Source organism: Struthio camelus, chromosome 5 (genome assembly GCF_040807025.1).
Source record: "Struthio camelus isolate bStrCam1 chromosome 5, bStrCam1.hap1, whole genome shotgun sequence".
In the NCBI taxonomy this organism is placed as follows: Eukaryota; Metazoa; Chordata; class Aves; order Struthioniformes; family Struthionidae; genus Struthio; species Struthio camelus.
This window is the reverse complement of record NC_090946.1, coordinates 27,019,567-27,033,124: the sequence shown is the minus strand read 5'-3', so window position 1 is coordinate 27,033,124 and position 13,558 is coordinate 27,019,567. Positions and strand designations below refer to the sequence as shown.

The 13,558-nt window shown below is 36.9% G+C and overlaps 1 long non-coding RNA gene across 1 annotated transcript in view; it reads right to left on the bottom strand.

Moving 5' to 3' along the window:
- Window positions 1–9,924: 9,924 nt before the first annotated feature.
- The window catches only part of LOC104146357 (uncharacterized), a 36,583-nt gene continuing 32,949 nt past the window's right edge, over window positions 9,925–13,558 (bottom strand). The window contains exons 5-6 of the long non-coding RNA XR_011141409.1: window positions 11,718–11,753; window positions 9,925–10,394 (exon numbers count right to left, since the gene is read on the bottom strand). This is a non-coding gene — a long non-coding RNA (uncharacterized lncRNA). The remainder of the gene's footprint in view (window positions 10,395–11,717; window positions 11,754–13,558) is intronic.

Genomic DNA, 13,558 nt, shown 5'->3' with positions numbered 1-13,558 from the left:
ATCAAGACAGTTACAGCATTTTAAAAGTTCTTGGGCTAACTTCGATAAAATAATATTCAAAGATAGCACTCTCTTCTTTTTGTATCTGGTATTTTTGTGCACGTCAGATTCAGAAAATTTCTGTAGGTAGTGTAATTTATTTTTAAGCCATTGCAGACTGAACACTATTTTATGCAGTTATGTTTGACACTGTCTTATAATTCATTTTTCAATTTACAGATTCTATTTATAGAAAGGTAAGTTATTTTTTTCATTTTTAATAGAAGCTTATAATAGTTCTCCTTCATTCCATATTTTCCAACAGGAATATATACCATCCCCTTAGGAAGAACAACTAACTTTCAGTACACCTTTCCCAGACACCACCCACACTGAATCAACACACTGGATTCGCCTACCCACAGGTTCATCTGTACAGGTCCAGAAAGTAACTCCTTCAAGCTTTGAAAAAACTATGCTGGCAGGTTATCAGGTGCCTAGAGCTCCTCTCAGGTTTTAGAGTTCTAGTAGTAGTGTAGACTGCCCATGAGGAACACATAACAGATAAAAGAATATGATGCTCTTCTGACTGAACTGTATTGGCTTAATTCTCTATTTCTTTTCCTTTTAGGTTGTGTCACTTTTGAGAATTGTTTTAGTTTTTAAATTGTGAACATAAAAGTCAAATAAACCAAATAACCTCAACATTTCACAAAGATGCAGACTCTTTCTAGATGCACTCTTTCCAGCAATTACAGAAATTATGTATCTTTTTACACAGAGTGCTATTTCCTAGCAGAGAGTTCAGCATGAAAATCCTATTTTGAAGGCTTTTCTCTACAACTGTATTAAAAATATTAACTGCATCTACTCATTCTCATCTAATATTAAGATGATCTAAAAATTACTGTTATGAAAAAATTAGCACTTCCTTTACAGACTCTTAAAACTTTGTAGTCAATCAATTTTTAAAAACCCCAAGTTTTCCAGTTTTCAAAAATTATTTTCCAACCTTACAAGACAACTCTTCCAAATTATGCACCCAGAGTCTGATTAATATACCAGTACACCAGTTTTCATTTACAAAGAATTCTGTTCTTCATTCATGAAAAGACAATATCAAAAACTGGACTTTCTTAAAAAGATTCAAAATAGAAGAAAAATAATAAAAATCTAAAATATGTTTTTTGTAGTCATATCATTTGAAATCCAAAATAACTTAGGGGAAGGATGGGATAGGCACATAGGGCAGACTTGTGGCTTCTGGATGCAGAAGGTTGATGATATTACCTGACTTACTATAAAAGCCAATAAATTATGCAATGCAAAGGATGTATTTTTAAAGGACCGTTTTATATTAATTTCAATTCTAAATAAATGTTGATTTATACTAAAACTTCATAGAATCCAGTCTTTTATTCATATAGTACATAAGTGTAAATTTGGGGAACATGCATTTGATACAAGCACAGTTGCCATAGGTCAGGCAAAGGGATACTAGCTCATACTCAAAGGGATACTAGCTCAGTATGTCACCAATAACGCACAAAAGTCCAGGTGTAACTCTCTCTTACTAAATAGAACAGAACAGTAATTCTTCTCCTTGACCTTGCAACTACAGGATTCTTAAATTAGCCTGGAGCACTAATTTGGATTATGTGTTGCTTTTTGTAGTGCAAGAGTCAAATACAACATTCCTATCAGCACGCAATTTATGTTCTTACAGTACACCTTTGAAAATTGGTGAAATTGGTCTGCTTCTTCAAGGCTTTTTTGGAAAACATTCTCTATCCCTTTAGCGATGGATTAATAAGACTTTGTTGTATCTACCTTTTTGATCAGGTAGTTCTAAGTACTCTTTCTCATACTCTTTCCTAAACTTAGAGGTCATGCTCTTTTTCTAGTTTACCTCAGTGAAACTGGACAGAATTGTCTAGGCTGCTTGTGACAGAAATTCTGAGACAAAGATAATGAGTATAATACATAGTCTGTTGCTAAAGAAAGTAAAATGTTGTTCTGTGCTGTTATAACAGCTGAAGAATTGAAATAACAGATTCATTCCATATAGGAGATATCCCACTTAACTCGATGCATTTTATCCGAGGAGTAGATCTGTTAACCTGTAATTCTTTCTTATTTTCCAAAGAAAAAAATAGTTCTATTCACACTAAGTTGCTCTTATTTATGGTATTAGACGGTTCTGGCCTAAATTCAATAGTATTTGTTTAAATTCAGGACGAGTTTAAAGATTTTAATTTGAAAATATTCATTCCAAAAATGACTTTGTTGTCAAAACTCAGGAGTGTCCTTTGTGATAGAGATTAGCAGTATCTCCTTAACAGAACACAACAATTGCCCTTAAAAATGTTTCTTAGAATGAATATTTGCTAACAAATCATCGTTAGACATTAGTAATCTGAGATAATCCAGCCAGTGAATTCCTCTATTACTAATAGTTAAAAAAAGTTCAAATAAATCTTGAAAAATATTAGGATTGCAAGGTTAGGTAGAAGAGGAGAACTTAATGCTACATATCAATGTGTTGCAAGTACATACACATTTTTACACGTTAATTCTTTTCAAATTTTCAGATTTTAAGAAAATTATTAAAAAAAATATTGGCCAAAGAACTCTTGGTTGTTACAATCTTCAGGTCTTCTTAATCAAGAATTAATGGTTTGAGGGTTTTTTCCCCCCTTTTCTAAGAGCTTGCATATGCTACTCCATAAGATTACATCTTCCCAACTCTTGGGTTCAACATGTTTATAAAGTTATTGATAGGGAGTACAGAGAAGTGAATTATTATAAAATACAGTGGTATTAAGATCTTTATTCACTCCTCAACCCATTCTAAATAAAACTGCTAAGTTTTTGCTATGGGTATACTAAACATATTACAGCATTTGGAGCACAAATGAGGGAGAACTGAACAAGACACACTCCTGAGAAGATCAAACTGATGACCCATGGGAAAGTCCTTCTAATTGAGAGTATATTTTATTCCATCTACAATACAGGTGCTTTAAAATTTCCATATCATGTAAGCTAGTGTAGTATGTCTAATAAACACAGATATGCATTTTCAAGATCCTAACCTTCTGTACAAGTAAAATGATTATGAAGCAGCAGGGAAAAATGTCAACTCATTTCGGGGGTGGGGCAGAAAGGAAACATAATACAGTTGCCATCTAGTTCAAACTAAGACGTGCATGTACTTGCAACACATTGGTATATAGGATTAAATTCTCCTCCTCTCCTTAATCTTTCAGGCCTAATTTTTTTCAAGATTTATTTGAACTCTTTTTAATGATTAGCAAGAGAGGAATTCACTGTTCAAGGGATTAATAGAACCTAAGATCTATCCAAATGTTATAGGCATAGAAAAATCTAGAGATGTTTTTTTACAGAAATGCAATACCACTACACCATCTGTCTTGCACAGAGTGATTCAAAAGCAGATTACACTTGTTTTAAACACCACACTGCCACCTAGTCGACATCCTAATAACTATGGTGTCCTGACAGTTTATGCACAGTATTATACTTAGGGACAACAATCAGAATTAAATTGTTCCTTAAAAAAACGTTTTTGCCAGGACTACGGTATCAGAAGCAAGGAGAGCTTTAACTTTCTCATCCAGTAAGGGTACTGTAGCAGCACGAAACAAGCAGCAGGTTGTTCCAGGTTTACAAGTATGGAGTTAATGAGTCAATCATCTGTCATGTTAATCAGCTTCAGGCCCTCCTAAAACTCTAAAAACTGATTTGCAACATATTGCTTACTTTCTGCAAGAAGAGTAGATGCATTGTGCTAGTATTCTGATCTGGCAGTTACTACTTACTTGTACTTATAGTTGTGAAATAACTATACAAACTGTAAAATAAGTCAGTTTCACATCTTTCATTTCTGTTATCATTTAGAATTAAATTTTGAAATTGCAGGTTAAATTCCCCAAATCTAAGTTGAAAGAAATTCCCCAGCTGGCCTAGAAGGTATTCAACTGTTTTATAATAGTCTTGTACCACTGCATAGTCAAAACACATTTCAGGTCCAACTACCTTTTACAATTCAAAATGTCTTAATTTTGGAATTTAAATCCCTAAAACAGACAGGCAAAGAGCTCACAAAACTCTTCCCCTTGCTCCTTTGTTATATGTAATCTTAGAAAGCAATTCCTTAGAAAGGCAAAAGGCCACTCTTAGCTACATCCATCATATAATCTGGGCTGACAAATATATAATCCTTGGTTAACAGATAAAACAATACTTATCACAAAAATAATGAGACTCAATACCTTCAAGTAAGGAATCAGTCCAAAATAATATAACATTAAGTGAACATGTGTAACATATTCAATAAAACCGTAGTCGTATGTGAGAAAGCTAAAGATTTGTGAAACTTAGTCTCACAACTTAAGAAAGCTGTCTGCTATGGAAGCATCATTCAGAACCGCAACAAACTATGGTGTTTCCTACATGACAGCCTCTTTAAGGGAAATAAATTGGTCTCTCATCTAAATCTAGTCCAAAAGATTAGGGACATAGAAGCAGAAAGAGTAGAAGGAATCTCCTGTGTCCTGAAGCGCAGTTCCCTACTATTTCAGGCACCACTTAACTCCTTTCCATACATTTTAGGAATTTCTGTTTTATAACCAGAGCTTATTTGCCTGAAGGTTTTTGGTCTTTGGACCCCCTTTTTCTCCCCCTCCAAATTGTTTGGTGAAAGTACTACTTTTCTCTACAAACCTTGCCATAACACACCACCACTAACGTTCTCCTAAAACATTTTGGGACCCCTACTGTAAAGCTTTAAAGGGAAAATTATCAGCTGAAGAAAGGTGTCTGCTATGGAAGCATCATTCAGAACCAGGACAAGCTGTGGTGGTTCCTACATAACAGTCTCATTAAGGGAAATAAATTGGTCTTTCAGCTAAACTTAGTCCAAAAGATTAGGACAACGGGGTGTAATAAGATGTGAAAATTGTTTCTGTGCTGCCTGAGCATCACACAGAATGTTGATATCAGTGAAAAGATTCCCATGTCATCATGAGAAAAGTTACCTAACCCTTTAGCTGTACATCCTACTATAGGCTATTATAATAAAGTTCCTCCAGCACCAAGTTTGGAACAGCTCCCACAGGGAGGTCAGAAGAGAAGTTAAGTAGGTGGGCCATAACAGGAAACTGATGTTGGAACTCCTCCCAACCCAGAGCACCCCCCAGAACTCTAGAGTGGCAGCGAATTTTCAGAAAACAGAGGAAGGTTCTTCTTCCTCATTCGGTTACCCAATCTAATATGAAATAAGCAATCACAGTTTTTTGTGAATTTCTGTAAAACAGAAGACAGAAATATTTTGTGAAAGATGTTACTCTAAAGATACGTTACAATACCATAATTATATGACATTGAGATAAAATGTTGAATGCAGAAGGCATGAGAAATCAAAATAGCAAGTTTTACGGTTACACATAATCATACTTAAGCCAGTATTTTTAGAGCTTTTTTTCCCCACATTCTAGCCCTTATCATACACACCAGACACAGTGCATCCGAGATTTTACTAGAAAAGTACGGTCTACTTACACATTTATCCAAATTTCCCTTCCTGGATGAAAGGCAGGAAGAACGAAACCTTCCTGTTGAGGACAAATTTCCTAACTTGAATCACTCTGCTGTTGGCTACACCTTTGGCTAGTCTTTGAGCTAAAAGAATTATCACCATGGGCACAGTGATACACAATTGGCACTGAGGTGTCAGAAGAAACTAAACCAGAAAAGATGCCCAGGTCTGAAACCAGGAACACTTCAGTGTAGTTACCTGTAGGCCAAAGTGCACAGAAGCTCACACACAAGTAACGCAGTTAAGCGTCAAACAAATTAAGTCAAGGAATACATACAAGTGCAAGGAGCAAGATGTAGGAAAAGAGAAATAAAGTGGTGCCGCGCTTCTTGCCTAGCTGGATTCAGAACACAGATGTGTGAAGCGTGGCACTGACAGAAAAGATGCACCAGATGTTAACATTTTTCCTCACAGACCTTTAGTATGCAGGCTAAATTGTTCTTCTTATGTTGAGAGAAGCCCGGTTGTAGCCCAGAGAGAAATTTAAATAAGTAAATACTCCAGATTCTGAACGGGATGTCGCATAAGCAAATCTGTATGAAAAGTAATAGACTACGACCTACATGACAAAAAGTGGGAAAGACAACTGCCTTGGGGAAAGGCCCAAGATTATTAACAGCACTGTGGCCTTCCAGGAAGTAGCTGGAAAACTGCTTTTTTAATACTTACTTCCCTCCCCTCTCCCGGAGGAGAGATGGGTCCTTCTCCAGCCAAGCCAGCCGCCCTCACCACCGCTCCCTGATCCGTGGCAGCACCGCTGCTTCTGCCCACCCAGGAAACCGCCCCACGGCCGGCCTCCCCCGCTTACCCCTCTCTCTCTCCCTCTCTCCGCGGGGGCGCGGCGTAGGCCGACCCGCCCCTCCACCCCCGCCGCCTTCCCGCCAATTCCAACGGCCAGCGCCAACCGCCGCCGCCGCGGGGCGCTGGCGACGAAGGTAGGGCACCACGAGGCAGCGCGGCGCTGCCGGGGGCTCCCCGGCCCCGCCGCCGCCGCCGGGCTCCTGGCGGCTCCTTCCAGCTCCCCGCAGCAGCCCAAGCACGGGGCAGCTCTGCTGCCGCAACCGGCCGCCCCGCACGGGGCAGCCGAAATAAAGGGCTTCGCGCCAGCCTCAGGCCCTGCAAACGCCAGGAAGGCGTTTGAAGTGCTCAGATCAGCACTGCTGGCAAAGCCACGGGCAAGCTTTCTCTTCGCACGTTAGAAAGCCCCGGTAACAATCGCTTTGTTTCTCTGGTGGTAAAAACCTTCATTTCACCAACTGAAGGAAAAAGCAATGTCACCGCCCCCCCCCCAAAAAAAAAAAACAAGCAGAGCTAGAGAGAAGTAAGAGATTAAGAGGTTTTTTTAAGAATTTTAGAAATAATTACTAAATCATTTAGAAATTATTAAAATTACTTGTTCGGGATCTTACATATACAGCACAAGTATTTCAATTTTTTACAAAAAAATCTAATATTCAAGACAGTTATGCTAATACAGTTAACTGTACTCTTAGCAACATAAAAGAGGAGGAAACTAATTCTTTATCCTTTTTTAATCTGCAATTTAAAACTTCCTCAAAATGAGCTATGTTTCTCCTCGTCCGATCTAAATTCTTCAGTCCTTAAACCAAATTCCCCCCGAAGAAAGATGGAAAATGAGCAGGCCTGTTTAAAGCAGAAATAAGTCTTCAGGCTTATCATAGTCACTTAGAATGGCTAACACATTTAAGCGTGAAAATGCAGCTAAAATATCCCAAAAGTCTTAACTCTGCCCTCTAGTGAAACTATGCATAAACTCACATTTCGAGTGAATGGAATCTCAAAAGAGATTTTAAACTTTTACAGGCATATTTGATGCCTTTTTATTTGTTTCCTTACATAAAGCCACCTGAATTCACAATTTGTTTTATTTTCTAAGCTATGAATTTCCTTTTCTCAACATGTTTTGACGTCGTAACATTAAAATTACTAACTCCAAATATTTGATTAGTGATCCTTACATAAATTAAATTCATAACGTGTACTATATTTCATCCTAAATTAATTATTGGTCCTTTTAAACTCAACTATCTTAATAGGATTGTTCTGTACCTATTTCTACATCTTTAATTCAAAGTGTCATACATAAAGATAACAGTATCACGCACGAATTGCCTAGATAAAGCATTATCTGTTTTTCCCTGTTCTTCCTCTCCCCTGCCCCCAAGCCTGCCTTGGGAAGGTCCATTTTAGCGGAATACTGTGGCTCATCCCCGGCTACAGTGAGCATTTCTTCCTAGCATATCCAGGTTTTCTTTCCTCACTGCTCCATTCTTCAGTATGCATCTACATTCATTCCTTCCTCTTTGCTGTTTCCTCTGTATTACCCGCATACACACACACAAGATATATGCCAGTTATGTCCCCATTTTCCCATGCCTCCTAAAGAGTCTGGAATGTGTTTTTTCCTTGGTCATTCAGACTTCCACTTCATTCTACAATTTAAGTTATTGGTAGCACATCTCATACGAGCTACTACATACTTCTGAAATGCACAAGTATTTTTCCTTAAGTTTGTACTATTTTCCCCAAATATGTTTTTGGCACAATGAATTAGGTTCTTCCATCTGACTTTGTTTAAACCATAACAATATTACTGTGACTTTACCACCAGTCAAAACGCACACAAAACAAAGGTGATTTCACTTCTGGGAGATGCACAGTCCAGCTTTGTCTGAACACATGTAACAAAGGAAATATTTCATATCAAAATCATATCCAAACCACTCAAATTCAGAAAGATGATTCTTAAAGAAAATGGCACCTGAAATAACATGAGCTTGGCATGAAAAAGACGAGCAGAATTACGATGATTAGAACTATTTTCTCCTCTCCTTACTCAGCCCAAGTAATTTTTCATCCAAAACTTTTTCTTGGACAGCTTGTTTTGTCAACATAAGGTCACAAAGGAATTTTCTTAGAAAGTCTGATTCTAATAATAAATATCTGAAATGTGCAATTACACAAACAATCTTAAATGCTTTCTATTCCTCCCATTTTAACTGATCTCAGCAGTCAGCTACAGTCAGTACTGGAAACAGTGGCCACATGACCCTGTCATTTCTAATCCCTTACCAAGTTAGTGCTTATTAACTTTATCAGTTACCACAGTTACCAGACCCAAGGGTCAGAGTGCTGTTTTTCCTAAATACCGCAAATGGATCTTTACAGAAATATTACAGAAAAAAAATCCTCAGTTAATACACATAGGGCTTAAACTAGTGGAGTAGTTATTAAGCAGTAGGTCCCCATAGGTCTTCATCACTGTATTAAGAATTACTGGATTACCAATGGAAATATACAACTGGAATAAATTATCTGTTCTTAAAAAACTATGGATTTTCACTTTTCACTGCAATTAGCCTTTTATTTACACAGATACTTAGTTGGATGTTCAATTCCCAAATCTTACATACTTAGAAATCGATCCTGCTCTTCCTGAAGGTAATGGCCAAACTCCTACGGACTTCAAAAAGAGCCAGATGATACAATAAGCATAGCGTGCTAAATGCAGCCTGATTATTTTAAAGATCAGATAATATAAAATGGTTTGTCCAACTTTGCTTTATGTGTTTCATGAAAAGAAAGTGGAAAGAGAATTAATACTGAAAAACCAATGTTCATTTTTTTTCTAAGGGCACTAAAGAAAGAGTCACCAAAACGTTCAACATACAGGATCATAAAGAACAGCTTCAAAAGTGTATGCTGTTACTCATTCCTTCTGTAACAATATGCCAGTTTATCACTCTACCAATTAACTTATCCTCTGCAAAACTTAACATTTATTTTTATACCTCTCAATACCATTAATAAAAGGTATTACTCAGGTAAGTAACGAACAAAATTGACATAAGAACTATGGGACCCCACACTGAACAGATATTCTCTGTTTACAGTTTTTAATCCATTTAATACAGGTAATGTTAGCTTTTTAATAGTGTTTGCAATGCAGCTCAAATATATTACCAAAGTCTGTGTATCAACATAATTAACTTCTTTCATTAACTTACCTTTCATTAAATACCAACCTATGTGAAGACTGCCCAGAAAGAGCTCCTTTTCTTTTAAGCCATGTTCATTAGTGTTTACTATGCTGTAAGGGTACCAACCTTTTACTTCATCAGCTAGCCCTCTTTTTGCAACTGTCACAGCAGGTTCTTCCCCCCCCCCCCCTTAGATCTCTGCAAGTTCACTATAACTTTTGTTTCAGTATTTTTGCTATTATTTCTATTTTGCTTTATTTTCTCTATAAGGATAAATCAGATGTATGTTGTCACAGGGGAAAGACTGCTCAACTCGCATGATTTAAATCAAATCAGGAGAGAAGTAATTTATTCATTTTTTAACAACATGTAATTAACCAGTAATCTGAACTACACATTTAGGATGAAGATCAGCAATACAACAGATAAACCACAATACTAGACACAAAGTGTTAAAAAATACACATTTCTAAACACCCTTCTGTAACTAATTCCTCCAGCTGGACATGCAGGTGCTGCAGCTTTAAGCATACTCATAGCCCAGTTTCCTCTTCAGTACTATCAGTTTCTGGACCAGCGCCCTCTCAACAGTTTGGGGTATTCTATTTGTGCACACTCTACACTCACATTTCTATCAATTCAGCTGTTGCTACTGAGGCCACGTTGCCAAGAGGGGACCGTGCAGATTGCCCCAGAGGTGTACTTTAGAAAATAAGTCAAAATAAACTAGAACGGAAACAGGGTGAACTTTCAATTCAAGCAACTCAAGGCCAAACTGCTGCACGGAAGAAGACCTAGAGGTAAGAGCAAGAAAAGAGAACATTTAGTCAAATATCCTGGCCAAAGCATAATGTAAGTATCGTGTGAAAATGAACAATATAGCAAAAAAAAAGGACTCAGGAACTTATTTACTAAGGATTTATATTTAGTGTGGAATGTGAGCTGAAGTAATCTAATAACGGGCTATTAGGTTCCCCTATTTTTGGTTGATCAAACCTGGAAACTTAGAGGTGCAAAAAGAAATGGCATAATGAATAAGGGAAACAAGTAGGTTTTCAATACCTATTTCATTGCCTGGACAAGGGGAATGGAGCAACGCAAGTGAACTCTAGAAATATATGTCCTATCTTTAAAAAAAAGAGAAAATAGAAAACAAAACACTATTTTGAAGCTAACCTAGGAACAGCTTTCATTTATTTTCCTCTCTATGCTAAAATTCAAATACAAGTGTATACAAAATTTACTCTGGTTTTGAACCAAGCTTGCTTGCCTTTCACCTAGAATATTATCTTCCACAATAGCATGACCTTCCATGAAACCATTGTTTCTGTAAATAGTATAACTCAAGTGTCTTTCAATAAAGTTCACAGCCATAGCCATGTGCATTTAATGTTACACATAAATCACATTTTATGGAAAGATAACACAGTCACTGTGGAATAAGTTGCTTCTTTTTTTCTAAAATCTTATGATTTACTTGGCAAAAACTAAAATATTTGAAACATAATGATACCTGGAAATGTAATATTTTCCAAAGTACAATTCAGTAAGCATTCTTCTGCAATGGTTTTGAAATAGGTAATCTAGATCTATTAGACTGGGATGTAATTTGGATTGTCACCAGGAACATGAGATTTATTCCTGTCAAGGCCACAGCTGGCAGCTAAAAACTGAATAGAGCAGAGGACTGACCTTGTACTGACGTTTAAAGACAGTGCTACAAATGAACACCAGATCAGTATATACTGGCTATGACAGCTGTTGGAAATCATGATGTTATTCAGCATAGTGCTCTAATCTTTAAAATGACTTTTCTTAGTCTAAACAAACTAATACAGTAAGCAAACTTGTATCATTGCTCTACTGGTTTTCACCATGAACTCTTAGAGCGTTTGCAATTTTATAAATTTTCTTCAAAAATAACTTGAGTATTAAACCAAGACTCCTTTTAAAATATATTACAGTATTTCAGATTAACAGTATGTATAAAATTGTAACATGAGTAGCATGACATTCATTAAGAGAGCTTTGAATCAGCAACAAATCATATTTATAGGAGATAAGGAACTTAAAATACGTATGCTGATGTAACGGCAAATATTTATGTACAAACTTACCCCAGTTCTTTCAGGGAATTTGAACACATTTGTACACTGAAATGAAAAACATTTACTTCATCACTTTATCTTATTTTAAAATATGGAACCACATACTCCTACATAAAACACAACTGGTATTTTCTGTTTCTACTATTACTACCCAAGTGTATTTGGAAAAATGTAGTTCAAGTAAATAGTAGAACAATATAAAATAATTTAGGCACTGCATTCTGTGTTAAACCAAACAAACAAATTTAGGTTATTCGTGTGTTTTTAAGTGACCAGACACAGTGGGACTAACAACACTTTAAAGAGGAGGGAAAGAAGGTTATTTTCTGCCTACAACTTCAATAGCAATTCTAGTGCTGCACAGAATGTGGTTGATCCATTATAAATTTTAATTATATAGATATGTAGATTCAGGGGTTATAGTCGACTGTGAATTCAATCACAGTCTCGCCTGCTAGTGTAAATAACTACATAAGCTGTTGTCATTGGTAGTATAACAAGTTCAATCTGAAAAGAAAATTTAAATTTTAGAAATTGTTTTAGGATAAAAAATGGGTAACAATCAGATATGTTGCAAAATTTTTTATATAGAATATTTAATAATTCCACATTCTTTAAATTTTGCTCAGCTAGGATTTTCCCAAATCACTAAGAAATATACTGAGATTGTCTTTAATACTAGGACTGAAGATTCACATTCCTGGTATGAAAGCAGCATCAAATAACCTGGACTACAGCCTTTAATGTGTTTTATAAGTGATTTGGATATGGTGAAGATGTGTGAGAAGAAAAATGAGAACTGTCTTCCCACTTGGCCTGCGTTTACAAAGCTGTATTTGATGGTTCCAGTCATAAGAAAATAGAAAGAAAGAAATGAAGAAAATATTAAAACAAAAAAAGACACTGAAATACTGCAAAGAAAGAATCTACTAAAGACATTAAAAGAAATAGCCATTGAGATTCATTTTTGAAAATAAATAATACATGTGGATACAAATATTAAACAAAATAAGAAAAAGAAAACAGGAATACAGTCCTGAAAGACACACTGCTCTTCCCAAATAGCTCTCTTGTTGGAATCGATAGTTCTTATAGATAGTAACATACAACTAGTTAAGACATGATGTTGCACATGGTATGGAAGCAAAAATAAGTGAAAATATTGACTTATTTGAAAGATTAAACATTTACCTTCGAAGAAGATCATCCCTTCCTTTGGTTTGGTATAAAGGGAAGACAAGTAGGGAAGGAATTATTTGTTCGGGATTTGTGAAAGGTGGTTGAATCTAGCTTCTATTCTCATTTTGCCTCTGCAAAATTAAGAGAGCGCGTGTATATACCCGTAACTCCAGCTACATTACCCCCTCCTACTCAGGACGGAGCAGATGAACGAAATTTATATATTACGGCCTAGACAAGCCTTTGCCTGGTACAACAGGTCTTGATCTACTTGTTTTTCCTCTGCTAACTCTCTTCTCCAAGGTATATTCCTTTCTGTAGCTGGACTGACTGTCATGTGCATGATAACACCAGGGTGGCAAAACACAGGATGTGGGACCCCTGAAGGAATGCAGTGGGAGCCATGGCTCGGCCACCCCAAATCAAGGGGCTGCCTCAGAAACTGCTGCCTCTCCCGAGGCAAGGGCAGCCTGAGTGCGCTGAGCTTGGACCCACTGCGCAGCTGAGAGCTGGCAGCTCCCACCTTGCAGCCACCTGCGGCTCCTGCCTTCTGCTGAGCTCATACTCCAATTCCCACTTCTCCTCCTCCCACGTTAAACATGTCTGCATGTCTTCCTACACTATTTTTGCTCAAACTTGGGGAGCAAGGAAATTTCTTCCCATCATCCCTG